This window comes from Eulemur rufifrons, chromosome 15, assembly GCF_041146395.1.
Source record: "Eulemur rufifrons isolate Redbay chromosome 15, OSU_ERuf_1, whole genome shotgun sequence".
NCBI classification, from domain to species: Eukaryota; Metazoa; Chordata; class Mammalia; order Primates; family Lemuridae; genus Eulemur; species Eulemur rufifrons.
In genome coordinates this window covers 54,952,435-54,967,578 of record NC_090997.1, presented here as the reverse complement: position 1 = coordinate 54,967,578, position 15,144 = coordinate 54,952,435, and positions in this window count along the sequence as shown.

Here is a 15,144-nt window from a genome sequence, read left to right as displayed (position 1 = left end):
GGAGCTTTTGCTTTTTGTGTGTTATCAAGGAATCGATTTTTCAGATTTCCTTGTAATTTGTATTCATTTTATATTTGAGAGGTTTGTATAAATAAATAAACCTTTAAAATTGAGATATGATTAATTTTATTTTACCAAAAATATTTGGAGAATAAAAACAAATGTTTAAGTTATTATTAAAATAGGAACCATTCTCCTGAAAAAGGTATGTATTTAAAGCCATGATAATGGATGAGATCAATAAAGGAATGAGTATATGTGGAGATGAAAAATCCAAGAACTGACACCTGGAGCACTTCAACTTTTGGAAGTCAGAGAGGTACAGAGGAACCAGCAAAGAAGATAGAAGAAGGAACAAGTGAAGTAGAAGGAGAACTAAAGGAGTAGTGTCCTGGAAGTCAAGTGAAGTTTTCAGAAAGATGGAGTGATGCTCTCTGTCCAATGCTGCTGAAAGGTCTTGTAAGATGAGAATTTAGAGAGTTGACCATTAGATAAGACAACATGGTGGTCAATGTTTCACTGGCAGGACATGTTTCCATTGGAGTTATGGACATGAAAATCTGATAGGAGTGAGTTCAAAAGAGAATGAAAGAAAAGGAACTAGGACCAATGATTATAGGTTACTTTTTTTTTTTTTTTTTTTTTTTTTTTTTTTTTTTTTGTTGAGACAGAGTCTCACTTTGTTGCCCAGGCTAGAGTGAGTGCCGTGGCGTCAGCTTAGCTCACAGCAACCTCAGACTCCTCGGCTTAAGCGATCCTACTGCCTCAGCCTCCCGAGTAGCTGGGACTACAGGCATGCGCCACTATGCCCGGCTAATTTTTTCTATATAGATTTTTAGTTGTCCATATAATGTCTTTCTATTTTTAGTAGAGACGGGGTCTCGCTCAGGCTGGTCTCGAACTCCTGACCTTGAGCAATCCACCCGCCTCGGCCTCCCAGAGTGCTAGGATTACAGGCGTGAGCCACCGCGCCCGGCCTAGGTTACTTTTTAAATGAGTTTTTTTCTATACAGGGAATCGAAGAAATACAGCAGATACTGAAGGGAGATATGGGATTGAGGAGTTTTTAAAGGTTGGTAGGTATTAGAGCAGGCCTGTATAACGATGGCAATGATTCACAAAAGAAAATATTGATAGTACAAGAATGAGGAGTGGACAACTACTGAGTTAATTGAGAGTTAAATCAGAATGGTTGGTAACAACATATCCTGGAAATTCTGGGATATTGGGAGACAGGCTCAACAATTCAATCCCTAAAACTATCCCTGCTCACCTATCATCAAATCACAAAACTGAGAAGGCCTTAACAATCATCTAGTCCAACTCTCTTTATTTTTCAAGAGGAAACTGAGCATAGAAGGTTGCCCTACTTAGCCAGGTGCAGTGGCTCATGCCTGTAATCCCAGACACTGGGGAGGCTGAGGCCAGGAGTTCAAGGCTGCAGTGAGCCACTGTGCTCCAGCCAAGACCCTATCTCTAAAAAAAAAAGAAGAAGAACAAGAACAAGAAAAGAAAAGAAAAGGAAAGAAAGAAAGAAAAAGAAAAAAGAAATGTTAGCACACTTATCCAAAGTCCCAAAGCCATGTAACTGGTGAGAGATGTAGCCTGCTCTTTCTATCTCACCATACTTCTTGTAGTGTAGTTAAAAAGGGAGAAGGTAAGAGAAGCACCAATGTCTTCTTTTCATCCTGGTCGTCTCATGTTTCCTCTTGAAAGTCAAAGGGATTGACTCTGTCCTTAACACTCTGCTGCAGTCAGGAAACTGCCCTGTATGTACCATACCCAGCATGCCCACCAGCTCTCCTGTACAAGCAGCACTGGGACCCCAGTCAATTTAGGTGAATCAGGATCTAAAAGAGCTTTTAGATGCATGTGTCTAAAAAGCTTTTGATTATAGGGTCTGAAACCAAGATAATGTAGTCTAATTTGAATCAATAACCTTATTTGGGCAACCATTACTTTTTTTTTTCTCCCAAGTCTGGCTGAATGCCCACCCTTTAAAACCACCACATCCTAGTCACTAAGCAATTCCATTTGTATTGCAACTCATGGAGCCAAGTATCTCAGAACCAATGGGACATCTAGAGACTCCAGGTCTGAACCCTCAGATACTTATTAAAAATCCAAATACATATAAGGAGGATATAAGTTAAATGGAATAATAGGATTCTTTTGGGTTGCCCAATTAAAACAAATTCCAAAGAGGATCTTAATCAAATACTTACTGATAGGGAAACAGGTGGACATCTGAAAGATAGAGGTTCTTTAGTTCCCCTCTTTATTTCTGTAGTCTAGTCAGGTCTGAGCTTTCTTGGCCTTGATATTTTATGGTCTATGGTCCAACAAAACAGAGGTACTTTGTCTTGCATTATAACAAATAAATTTTACCAAAAATATTGGAGAAAACCTCAACAAAGTCACCTTGAAGTTATAAATTCAGGGCAGGTTATTTCTAATAATATCCCTTGATGGAAATAACTTATGGGTAAACCCCAAGATTTTGGTGTGTTTAAAGACAAAACAATTTAAAGGCTTCATTTGATAGCAATAGAAATATTTAAAAGGTTATAAAAAATAAGAAAATGTTTATTTAATGATGAGAAGACTGAAGTTGCAGTCTACATCTTCTTGCATTTTACTCCATTTTAAGTAATCATAGTTATTCAGCCAAGGCTAAATCACCTAGATATAGAATGAAGCAATTTTTAAAATTATTGATATCATTTTAATGTTGGATAGCATTGCCCTCAAAATTCTAATTTTGATTATTTTAGATACTAGAGATCAAAACAGTGGAGAATTCACTAGATGCCACAGAATATTTACAAGGAAAATAAAGTAAATTCAGTATGTGTTGACCACTGAAACCATTCCTACTTCTTTTCATGCTATCTATATACCATAGTTTTCAAGGCTTCCTGTTATTAGAATGGAAGGCCAGGAAAATAACATATGGAAAAGAAAACTAAATCTTGTTTTGACCTAGAAAGAAAATGACACCCTCTTCCAAGTTGGAAAGAATTTGTGAACTAAGGATGATTATGATTTATTCGAAGCTCTAAATCCTGGGTCTTCATTATTGGCAGGAAGGCAATGAACATGAAAGTTCAAATTAAGAGAATGTTTCTTTTTCATATTACCAAATCAATTTAAGACTAAAAATGTTTAGATCTGGCAAGCTGATTTCATCTTAAAACAAGATATTTGTAGAAAAATGGAGCTAGTGTGAAAAGAAAAGAAGACCTTTGCTTTCAGCATGATAAACTTATTTTTTCCTAATCACATTCTGAATTAGGCAGTATTTTCTACCTTGCTTGTTTCATTGAAGAAGGAGATCAAGGAAGCTTTAGCTTGAATATATGAATTAAAAAGAGCCAGTACTTCGATTATCAAAAAGTCCTGTCATAAGGAACACTTCTGCCCAACTTTTTAAGCCTAGGCAGTTAGACCTCCACGTCAAAGACTAAAGAAATGTTGGATGTTTGTTTGAATAATTCGACAACAGTTTCTGTAACTTATATAAGAAGTGGGTATTTTGCTTTGCTTCTTTCTCTTGCACATTGGGGACTGAAATAGGAGAGGGAAAATTGCTAGCAGAGCATAAGAAAGGGGGATCAGTTTCCAGTAAGTGTTTTAAGTAATTTTCCTAACTAATGTTTTGCCTCCTGTGCCTGCAATTAATTTACCTTTCAGCATTGTTTGGTCTTTTAAAAACTGATTAGAAATTTGTAACAACATTACAACCTTACCTCCTTTTCAGAAAATAAATTCGAACAATTGATTCTACATTCTTGAGACACTAAATGTTACAGTGAACGCTGGGATCTCAAAAAGATTTCTCTTTCTGGAGCAATACAATTAGGTTTTCACAATGATTAAATGGGTCATCTCCTAAAAGACATTATTGCTCAGGAAATAAGATTTGACTTCATTCCATCAAAGTGGTGCTCAAGTTCAGAAAGATGCACACCAAGCACCCTTTGATGAACACAGACATTGGGAAAGGAATGAAGTGTGAGGCACCATCAGTTTCCCCATCTAGTTCTTCAGCCACCTGGTGAAGTCGTCGGACCTCGAGCATCGGCAGAAACGCAGACTCTGAGGAAGCCCAAAGGGAGAGAGGAGCGCTTGGGATCTCCGCTGGCCCGGCCGGCCGGGGTACCCTGCAGCCCAAGAGGGACGTCCCAATCCCTGAGCTGGGGCTGAGGCGGCACCGGGCTACGCCCTGAGAAGCCCCAAAAGAGGCTTCGCGGACCACCGAGCTCAGGTGCAGACAAGCGCGAGGCCTGGCCTCTGTCCCTATCTCTGCTCTGCGCTCCGGGAAGAAGAGCCCTGGCCTCCCTGGGGGCTTGGTAAAGACGCGGCGCCGCGCCGGGGTTCCTCTCCTCTCTTCTTGGGGTTGGACTTGCCAACAGGTCAGACTATTTTCCTGCGGGGACAGAAAGAAAAGTCTCCCTCCAGTCTCCTCAATCCCGGGGGCCCACAGAGCCCCAGCCCCGCGCCGGAAGTTTGTTTCTTCCCTGTGGACGTCTCTGCCAAAGCCTCCCGTTTCACTTAAGCCTTCTTGAGGATTGGCTTCCGTCGCGGTGGCCCTACACTCATGGAAGGTAGCGTGCGGCTGCAGAACCGTGCACTGAAGTGCAAGTACTCGCGCACCTCGGAGCGGGTTTCTGGAGCTGCCCCCAGATGTCAGGCGGAGCTAGGTGGCCGCATCGGTGGACGCCACCTCCGACCCCTGCCTGCCACCATCGCCCCGTACTGAAGCTCTGCAGTCTGCTCCGGGGAGCGCTGCTTACTTGCAGAGAGCAATGCGCAGTGAGCGGAGCCTTAGGGTCCAGTGGCTCTCACAGCTGGAGGAAGGCGGGGAGGTGGAGGAAGGCGCAAAAACCCAGCTGGGCAGTTGCTCGCCATGACTGTACCAGGCTGGCATCGGACCCCTAAGGCAAGAAGGCTTTTGAAATAATTCATTAAATGTCTTTTACTGATGATAAAGACATAAATGATAACAAAAGAGAAACAGGCGCTCACATTTGTAAGACTTTGATAATGGGCACATGGCATGAGCTCGCTTTTCTACATTAATTCACGCATCAAACGTGCCTTCCTCGAACGCCTATGGGGCAGCTCTGCTCCAAGCTTCCTTCTAGTCCCTCCCAGGCACTTCAAATAGGATCTTCCCCCACGTTTTCAAGAGCACTGCAAGGTAACTGTTACAACAGTTTTCAAAAGGACTGGAAAGCCTGTTGACCAGGACAAAGAAAGGCAAGGTCATGCACAGGAAAAGGTTGTTTAATTTACGTGCACAGTCAGTGCCAGAGTCAATCCCAGGTTTTAATGTTCTGGAGAAAATGGACAAATGTCGAGGGCTTGGGGTATGTCAATCACTGCCTTGAAGAAGACCAGGAGTCCTTCAGGGTGATTTTGATCAAAATTACTGTTTACTTCTTTTTAAAAAAAGGTTTGAATATGTGAAATCAATATTACTTAGTCAAAGACTTACAAATGCAGTTGAACTAAACCTGTAGTCAAGAAAAGTATTCATATCCTAAGGAAAAATACAAAAATTGATGACTGTGATTGTAAAAGGTAGTGATTGGTTTCCTATGTCCATATGATTATGCGTATTATGAAGAACATACAGGAAAGCATGCATATCAAAAAGAAAAAAATTTTCCTTTAGAAAATTTTGTAGGTGAAAATGTTGAAATTATCAGTTGAAATATCTAGTGAAGTCTAACATTACCCTTAAATAAAACACAAATGACAGAAGGGTACAGATGCAATATTACTCTTGGGAAATTAACTGTTTCTCTTTTAATCCTCCCTTCACACCTTCGCCCCCGAATTCGCCACCCAACTATAGCAAGGCAGTCCGTGTTTGGGGGTGCCAGACACCGTAATCCGACTTTAGAGCTCTTTGCTTAAGTAAAAGGTGGCTTCTACGTTCCCCGGCCGTCCGAGGCGGGGCAGACCCCCAAAGCCTGACCCTCAGAGGAGGGGACACCTGCCCACTCCCTGCTGGGCTGCTCCCTCGAGGTAGCCCACCCACCCGCAGCCCCTCTACGGCAGCCTTGCTTCCCCCCTCCTGCCCCCGCCCCCGCTGGCTCTCGCAGCTGCGTAGGGTTTAAGGTACCGTAGGAATTTCAAGCTTTCTCTGGATTCCTCCTCCCTGCCCCGCCTTGAATCTGGTCTCTGGGCACCGCGGGCTTTTCTAGCCCCATCCAGCTCAACCTGAGGCTTGGAGGAGAAGCCCCACAGCTGCGATTCGACGTTGCCCCGCCGGCCGAGGTGAAAGCACCTCGTGGAGGACCCTCCAGCACCCGGCGCCGGCACACAGGAGAAAAAGCTCACAGCCGAGAAGCGCCGCATTCGCCCTCGAACTCGGGCTTCCAACCTGTGTCCACGTCCCAACCGCGAAGCGGGGTGGGTGATGTCGTAGGGAAGCAGCGACCCCGAGGGGAAGAATTTTGGTTTCTTTTTGAGGCATTGCTGAAGTGCTGGTGCCCAGCCCGGGGCAGGGGTCTCCTCGCTCCCCGGAGTCCCACGGGCCTGAGCTGCCGCTGGGCCACTGTGGTAGACAGGTGTGTGAGCCGAATCCGGGACACCGGGAGGCATCTGCGAGCCACGGCAGAATGCCTGGGGCGCGTCCGCAGGGAGAAATCTTCTGGCGTCTGAGCAGCTCCTGGGTCTTTTGCTGGCGCTGCAGATCGGCTTGCTCAGCAGGAGCCGGGGGAGCAGAGCCGGGCCAGGCCAGACTTTGCAGACGCGCACGCCACCCAGCGCCCGCCTAGCGCTGGTCTCAGCCTGGAGTTCCCTCGGTTAGGCAGAGCGCTTAGCGAGCGCGTAGGTTTTGGTTCTTTAATGTGTGTCTCCCAAGGAAGCGCAGGGCAATCGTTACCTTCGTATTCTCAGCTCCTAGATACCAGGCACACAGGATCACACAGTAAAATATTGATTCTTCCACTAACAAGTATTGTTGAGCACCCACTCTGTGCCAGGCACTTACACAGCTGTGAGTAACGTAGACAAGGCCTTGGGCCTCATGAAGCTTACATTTCTGTTACCGCCCAATCAGGTTCATTGCCCACTGCTTAAGAGGAAGCCAATACCCTGTTACCGCAGAGAAAGTGTTTAATACCGCGGGCGCCATTCGAGGAGATGGGAGGAATTTCTCAAATCCATCTCCCTGAAAATTTGGGAGAAAGGATTTTTAAAGACAATTTGGCGGCAAAAGTCTAGGCAATTGGATCTACTAATTGGCTGGGTTCGCAGAACCATAGGAGTTTAGAAATTGTCTTCTTTGCCAAGTGGGTTCTTAGGTGGAGGGTGTTATACCAGCTGAGTCAGTTCCTTCCTATAGGCCACTGGTCTGGTGGGTCATCCATTCCATAGGAATGCAGGTTTCACAAGGGTGATGTTATCTATGGGGAAAGTTAAGAACCTTTATCACCATCAGCTATGTGACTCCTGAGTAGCAATTATAGGAAAGCAAACAAGTGGACAGTGGCTGGTCATTATCATTATTTTTAGCTATGCCTGTGCTTTTGCAGAGTTTTACACCCTTACCACAGTTCTTACCTTGTACTCCTTTATTAATTTATAAAGGATGGTTTCATTTCTAGTTGGTTGAATGAATAATAAAAGAATAAGGTTGTCAAGAGGAACTGTGGAAGAGATGGCACCTATGGGCCACTTTCCTATTGGCTACCTCAAAAAGGACAAGAAAAGTAGTGGTGGCATGTGTCTGTAGTCACAGCTACTCTGGAAGCTGAGGCAGGAGAATAGCTTGAGCCTAGGAGTTCAAGACCAGCCTGGGCAATATAGTGAGACCATCATCTTGGAAAAAAAGAAAAGGGTGAGAGAGATGGTAAGAGATGAACGGAGGGATCGCCCACAGTGGTCAGCTGTGTGTTGTACTGACATATTACCTACTTTCTTATGGTATTCAGTATATTTTGTCTTTGCCTAGGGAGAAAGTTCTGTCTTTTAGGTATAAATATGAACTGCCATTCCAGTTTCATGGAAGAGGACCTAAATAAGACAAAGACTTAATAAGTAAAGTGGAAAAAGGGAATAAGGAGAAAGGGATATTCAGACAGTCCAGTGATTAAAAACAAACCAAAAAAACAAAAACAAAAACAAAAAAAACGCTAGGGCTATCATTCTCATTTTCACTTCTCACAAAGAAGCATTATGAGTTTAAATCACATGCATTTTTCTCTATTTTTAATTTAGCTCAAGAACTGCCAGTCAAAGGAATTAGAATAATAAAATAAGTACATTCTGATAACTTCATTCTCATTACTTTCTGGCTCTAGTTTACTACAGTCATACCTCATTTTATTGCACTTCACTTTATTGTGCTACACAGATATTACATTTTTTACAAGTTGAAGGTTTGTGACAACCCTGCATTGAATACATGTATCAGCACCATTTTCACAACAGCATGTGCTCACTTTTTGTCTTTGTGTCACATTTTGGTAATTCTCACAATGTTTCAAATTTTTCATCATTACTGTATGTGTTATGGTGATCTGCGATCAGTGATCTTTTGAGTTACTACTGTAATTGTTTTGAGGCGCCATAAACTGCACTCATATAAGGTGGCAAACTTAATTGATAAATGTGTGTTCTGACTGCTCTACTAACTGGCCATCCCCATCACTCTCCCTCTCCTCAGGCCTCCTTATTCCCTGAGACACAATATTGAAATTAGGCCAATAATATAATGTCCTCTAAGTGTTCAAGTGAAAGGAAGAGTCACATGTCTCTCATTTTAAATCAAAAGCTAGAAATGATTAAGATTAGTAAGGAAGGCATGTGAAAAGCCAAAACAAGCCAAAAGCTAGGCCTCTTATGCCACACAGCCAAGTTGTGAATGCAAAGGAAAAGTTCTTGAAGGAAATTAGAAGTGCTACTGTAGTGGACATACAAATAATAAGAAAGCAAAACAGCCTTATTGCTGATATGGAAAAAGTTTTAGTGGTCTGGATAGAAGATCAAACTAGCCACAATAATTTTTTTAAGCCAAAGCCTAATCCAGAGCAAGACCCTAACTCTCTTCATTTCTATGAAAGCTGAGAGAAGTGATTAATCTACAGAAGAAACATTTGAAGCTAGCAGAGGTTGGTTCATGAGGTTTAAGGAAAGAAGCCATCTCTATAACATAAAACTGCAAGGCAAAGCAGCAAGTGCTGATGGAGAAGCTGCAGCAAGTTATCAAGAACATCTAGCTAAGATTTTTGATGAAGAAAGCTACACTGAACAATGGATTTTTCAATGTAGATGAAACAGCTTACATTTGAAGAAAATGTCATCTAAGACTTTTAGCTAGGGAGGATACGTCAATGCCTGACTTCAAAGCTTCAAAAGACAGGCTAACTACCTTGTTAGGGGGTAATGGAGCTAGTGATTTTAAGGTGAAGCCAGTGTTCATTTACTATTGCAAATTTCCTAGGGCCCTTAAGAATTATGCTAAATCTACTCTGCTTATGTGCTCTATAAGAGAGAACAATAAAGCCTAGGATGACAAATCAATACATCTGTTTACAGCATGGTTCACTGAATATTTTAAGTCAACTGTTGAGACCTACTGCTCAGAACAAAATCCTTTCAGAATATTACTGCTCATTGACAATGCATCTGGTCACCAAGAACTCTGATGGAGAGGTACAATATTAATGTTGTTTTCATGTTTGCTAACACAACATCCATTCTGCAGCCCATGGATTAAGGAGTAATTTTGACTTTCAAGTCTTATTATTTAAGAAATACATTTCATAAGGCTATGGCTGTCATAGATGTTGATTCCTCTGATGGAACCAGGCAAAGCAAATTGAAAACCTTCTGGAAAGGATTAACCATTCTAGATATTAAGAACATTTGATAATTCATGGGAGGAGGTCAAAATATCAACATTAACAGGAATTTGAAAGAAGTTCATTTCAACCCTCATATATAACTTGGAGGGTTTCAAGACTTCAGTGCAGAAAGTAACTGCAGATGTGGTGGAAATAGCAAGAGATCTAGTAGTGGAGCCTGAAGATGTGACTGAATTGCCACAATATCACGGGTTAAACTTTAAATGTATGAGGAGTTGCTTCTTGCAGATAAGCAAAGAAAGTGATTTCTTGAGATGGAATCTGCTCCTGGTGAAGATGCTATGAATATTGTTGAAAGGACAACAAAGGAATTAGACTATTACATAAACTTAGTGGATAAAGCAATGGAAGGGTCTGAGAACATTGACTTCAGTTTTCAAAGAAGTGGGTAAAATGCTATCAAATAGCATGGCATGCTACAGAGAAATCTTTCATGAAAGAGAGAATCAATTGATTTGGCAAACTTCATTGTTGTTTTAAGACATTGCCACATCCACCCCAACCTTCAATAACCACCACCCTGATCAGTCAGCAGCTGTCAACATCAAGGCAAGATCCTCTACCAGCAAAAAGATTACAACCCACTGAAGGGTCAGGTGATTGTTAGCATTTTTAGCAACCAAGCATTTTTAAATTAAGATATGTACATTTTTTAGACATAATGCTATTTCACACAATAGAATATCATATACTGTAAACATAACTTTTATATGCATTGGGAATCCAAAAAAAATTCTGTGACTCACTTTATTGCAACATCCAGAACTGTGAGTAATAAATTTCTGTTATTTATAAATTAGCCAGTCAAAGTATTTTATTATAGCATATTTATATGATCTGAAGAGGAAACCAGAGTATATTATAGCATATTTTAAACTAAACATGAGTTTATTCTATGATCTCTGACTCTAATCCATTTCCATAGAGTTAATTCTAGCCTTCCTCCCTTGATTATTCATAACTTCTTTCTCTGACAGAGAGGAACTTCGCTCCCATTACCTACTATCCATTTACTTGTTTGTTCAAATCCAGTATACATGTTAAGCAGGTTTAGAATTGTTAATTCACACTACTGTGAGAAATTTACAAATTAGAGTATAATGTCTATATACAATTCTTTTTGTCTTTAGCTTTATAGTTTCCAGTGAAGTACATTTTATAGTCAAAACGTTTATACAGAAAGGGATTCCATAAAAAATTTTTCCCAAGATTCCATACCCAAGTATTGGCCCTGTTCTCTCTATCCCACTAATCCCAATATCATTTTAATGTCTTGCTGCATATTCTCCCACATATTTGTCCTTGTTTATATATAAATAAGCACCAGGCATATAAATATGAGTATTTGTATGTTTATTTGTTCTACATATAGTTTGTTTGGTCTGAGGGTAGAGTCTGAGAAATAAAATGTTTTAGAAACACCCCAAGCAATTGTAAAACATAGTCAAAATTAAAGACCACTGACCCTCCTAAGCCAATTGTGGTCATTCTCGTTAGGGCTGTCCCTAGGTGTTTGGGGCCCAAGGCAAATTTTTTTTATGAGAGAGAACTCTATCTATCTAAACAAAAGAAATAAGGAGAAAATGAGGTATAATGAAGCTAAAAGATCATGATGTGGATAAAAGTTGAACAATATACAAACTAAAGTTACAATGAGCAAAGACTATGAAGTATGCAGAAAACACAGAACGGGGAAGTATTATAGGCCAGTTGGAACAAGAAAACAGAGGAAATATACAAAGAGAAATATGCTTCAAATCTAGACAGTTTTCTATGTACAATTCTAGGTCCAATCCATGTTTCTTTTTATAGTAAACTGTAAATTTATGGAAGCAACTTTACAACCAAAATAGTCTAATTACAATATATAGATTTGATACAAGAATGAAGGAAAAGAAGTAAGGAAATTGGCCAGTGTTCCAGGGATAAAGAATGTCAGGAAAACAGGAGAGTATTCAGCTCATAGCCAAGTGGTGAGACCCATTCTGAGCTTCAGTTTGAAGAGAAAAGTATATTGAAGTCGATCATTTCAGAAGATCACTGAGACAAGTGGACTTCCCCAGAGTCTGGGGACCTGGTTTTAATTTTTGCAGACTCAGAAATATGAGCTGCTGGATTACCAAGTCTAGTCTACCTCTTAGGTATAAACACACATTGATCACGGCCACAGAAACTGATATATTAAAAACCCAATATAAATTTATTGATTTATAAGGATAATAATATAATCACCAAATTGACCAGATACCTTTGTTTAGTGCTCAGAGCATTATATTTCTATATATAAATCTATGTGTGGAGCCAAATTATTATTAGAAGATTGCTTGGTAAGTATGAAATTAGATCAACAGAAGTTGGTTAGAGTTAGTGCTATCAAGTTACAACAACCTGATACATCCACTTCTGTTCTAAGAACATACCTGCTGAGGAGCGTAGCTACTTAAGTCTGTGCCGGAGTGCTTAACAATCTGAAGACATTGTGCTAGTCAATATAATGATCCCCAAAGATGTCTGCATCCTAATCCCTAGAACCTGTGATCATGTCACATTACATGTCAAGAGGTAATTAAGGTTGCAGATGGAATTAAGGTTGATAATCAGCTGAATTAAAAATAAAGAGATTATCCTAGATTACCCATGTAGGATCAATGTAGTAATCATAAGGGTACTTTAAATATGGAAGAGGGAGGGAGAAGAGTCATCGTCAGACTGATGCAATATGAGAAAGACTCAACCCACCATTGCTGGCTTTAAAGATGGCTGGTACATTTACAGAATACCTTCAGAGGTGATTTCCCCTGGAACTAAAGAAGCCTAAGTTCCTTTAGTCCCAGCTACTCAGGAGGCCAAGAGCCAAGGAATGCGGGAAACTCTAGAAGTCAGAAAAGACAAACGAACAGATTCTCCTTTAGAGTCTTTGGAAAGGAACAGAGCCCTGCTGACACCTTGATTTTAACACAGTGAGACCCATTTAGGACATTTAGGACTTCTGTCCTCCAGAACTGTCAGATAATAAATTTGTGTTGTTTTAATCCAATATGTTTGTGGTAATTTAGTACAGCAACAATGGGAAGCTAACAGAGACATCTTGCCAAAATTTAATCTTTCTGAACTCTGTTTATAGATTCCATAAATTTCCCTTCCTTAAATACCATCTTTTAAAAGCAAACTAATATAACAACTTGGTGTAAACTTTTAGTTACAATCACAATCCAGACAGGCTTCCCCTTGCCTCAGCCTCCTGAGTAGCTGGGACTACAGGGGCACGCCACAATGCCCAGCTAATTTTTCTATTTTTAGTAGAGACAGGATCTTGCTCTTGCTCAGGCTGGTCTCAAACTCCTGAGCTCAAGCAATCCTCCCGCCTCGGCCTCCCAGAGTGCTAGGATTACAGGCGTGAGCTACCATGCCCAGCCTCATTGCAATGTCTTATTCCTGGATAAACATCATTTTTTTTCAGAGAGCCTCTATCTAGGTTGACAATTATAAATTACCCAGTCTGTGGTATTCTCTTATAGCAGCACAAAACTAAGACACTTTTCCATAATTTAGAGGATTATTCATCTTCAACAAATACAGATATTCAGGAACTGAAATAAAGGGAGACACAGGGAGTAACTAGATAGAGAAGAAGATGTTTTTCACAAGAAAGACTATTAGTACCAAAGCAAAATAACTAAAATAACAATTTAATTAAAAATGAGAAGATGGTCTCCAATAATTGTGTTTAAGAGGAGAAACTTGTACTAAAAACTTGGAATAATGTGTTTATGGTAGTTTAGTCATGAAAGTTTTATTGAAGTTGTCTTGATGGGTGAAAAACTTATTGCACTGTGAATCAGAAAAACTAGATTTTAGCTGCTCTGGCCGCTAACTAGCTAAGTGAGCTTGATGAAGCCACTAAATATCTAGGCCCTAGTTTCCAGAAAATGGTATTCATGCTGCTAGAAAAAGCACTGTAATAAGAAAAAGAATAAATGCTTTTTTGTCACAGGAGAATGAACATTAGCATCAAGAATTTATCAAACATATTCATATTTGAAAAGCACAAGATAAATTGAAAATTGATTGGGACAATATTGAATTATTTCATTAAGTTCAAATTATGTGGGTGGTGAGGACTGAAAAACAATACTCCTAAAATGATAAAGAAAAGCTTAAAAAAATCATTGGCAATAAGAAGCAAACCTACATGGTTCGTCATCTTCTTGTATCTAGGTAAGCTGGGATATCTAGAAATTTTAACAGCTTTTGTAAATTGCTCTACTCCACCAGAGATATCCTTAAATGAGGTTAGCTTTTGGTTCAAGTCAATTTAACTTAGGCTACATTTACAGAATACCTTCAGAGGTGATTTCCCCTGGAACTAAAGAAGCCTAAGCTCCAGGCCCCTGACTTGGACAGCTCGTGTGAGCACTGGGAGCTGCTGGGCATTTGGTGTTCTGGGTGGGAAGTAGAAAACAGGTCACAAACAAGAAGAAGTTCTATGTAGCATTTCTGGTAAATTCCCTAAAAGAGTTTACAGAAGGAAAGGAACTCAATTTTCACAGCTCTAGTAATTTGTTGTGGTTCTTTTTGCACCCTAAATACAGTATCCACTTTTTCAACCTAATTTTGTATCCATTCTGTTATATCAAAGCATGTACTCCAATTATATGAGTCAGATTCACATGCCTATTTGCTATGTCTACTATGTGTTATGCCCTGAACTAATGGAGATACAAAGATGAAGGAGCTCACTGTTTTTGTGGGCAGAAGAGTGAAGAATTAGGTATAAAACAGAATTAAGTGCTAGTCCAGTGATAGAAACAAAGTGTAATAGGAGCACATAGAATAAAGCATTAATAATACTAATTTGTTGCAGTATCCTTATCTTCTGGATGATGCCCGGCTGACAAAAAAAAAAAAAAACCCCAAGAGAGTTGGAGAAATCCTGATCTCTATTAAGTAGCCCATGGCCTGAAGTTTAAGCTAATGCCTTTTCAAACATTTTGGACTGTGATCTGTAGTGTAACAGACAATAGCATTCATCAAATACATGCTCCTCTACATATCTCAGTCTCCCTGAAAGTTAAATTGGAGGCATGTGTCTATTCTAGTCAATGACCCATGAGAGGAGGTGATTGTGTTGTTTCTGTTTCAAGGGTCTAACATTGTGTAAGAGCCACCATGAGTCCTCTGTGCTCTCTCTAGAAAGATTTTAAGCCTAGAAGCAAAGAACATCAAGATGAAATAATTGAAAGATAGAAGCATACTTACT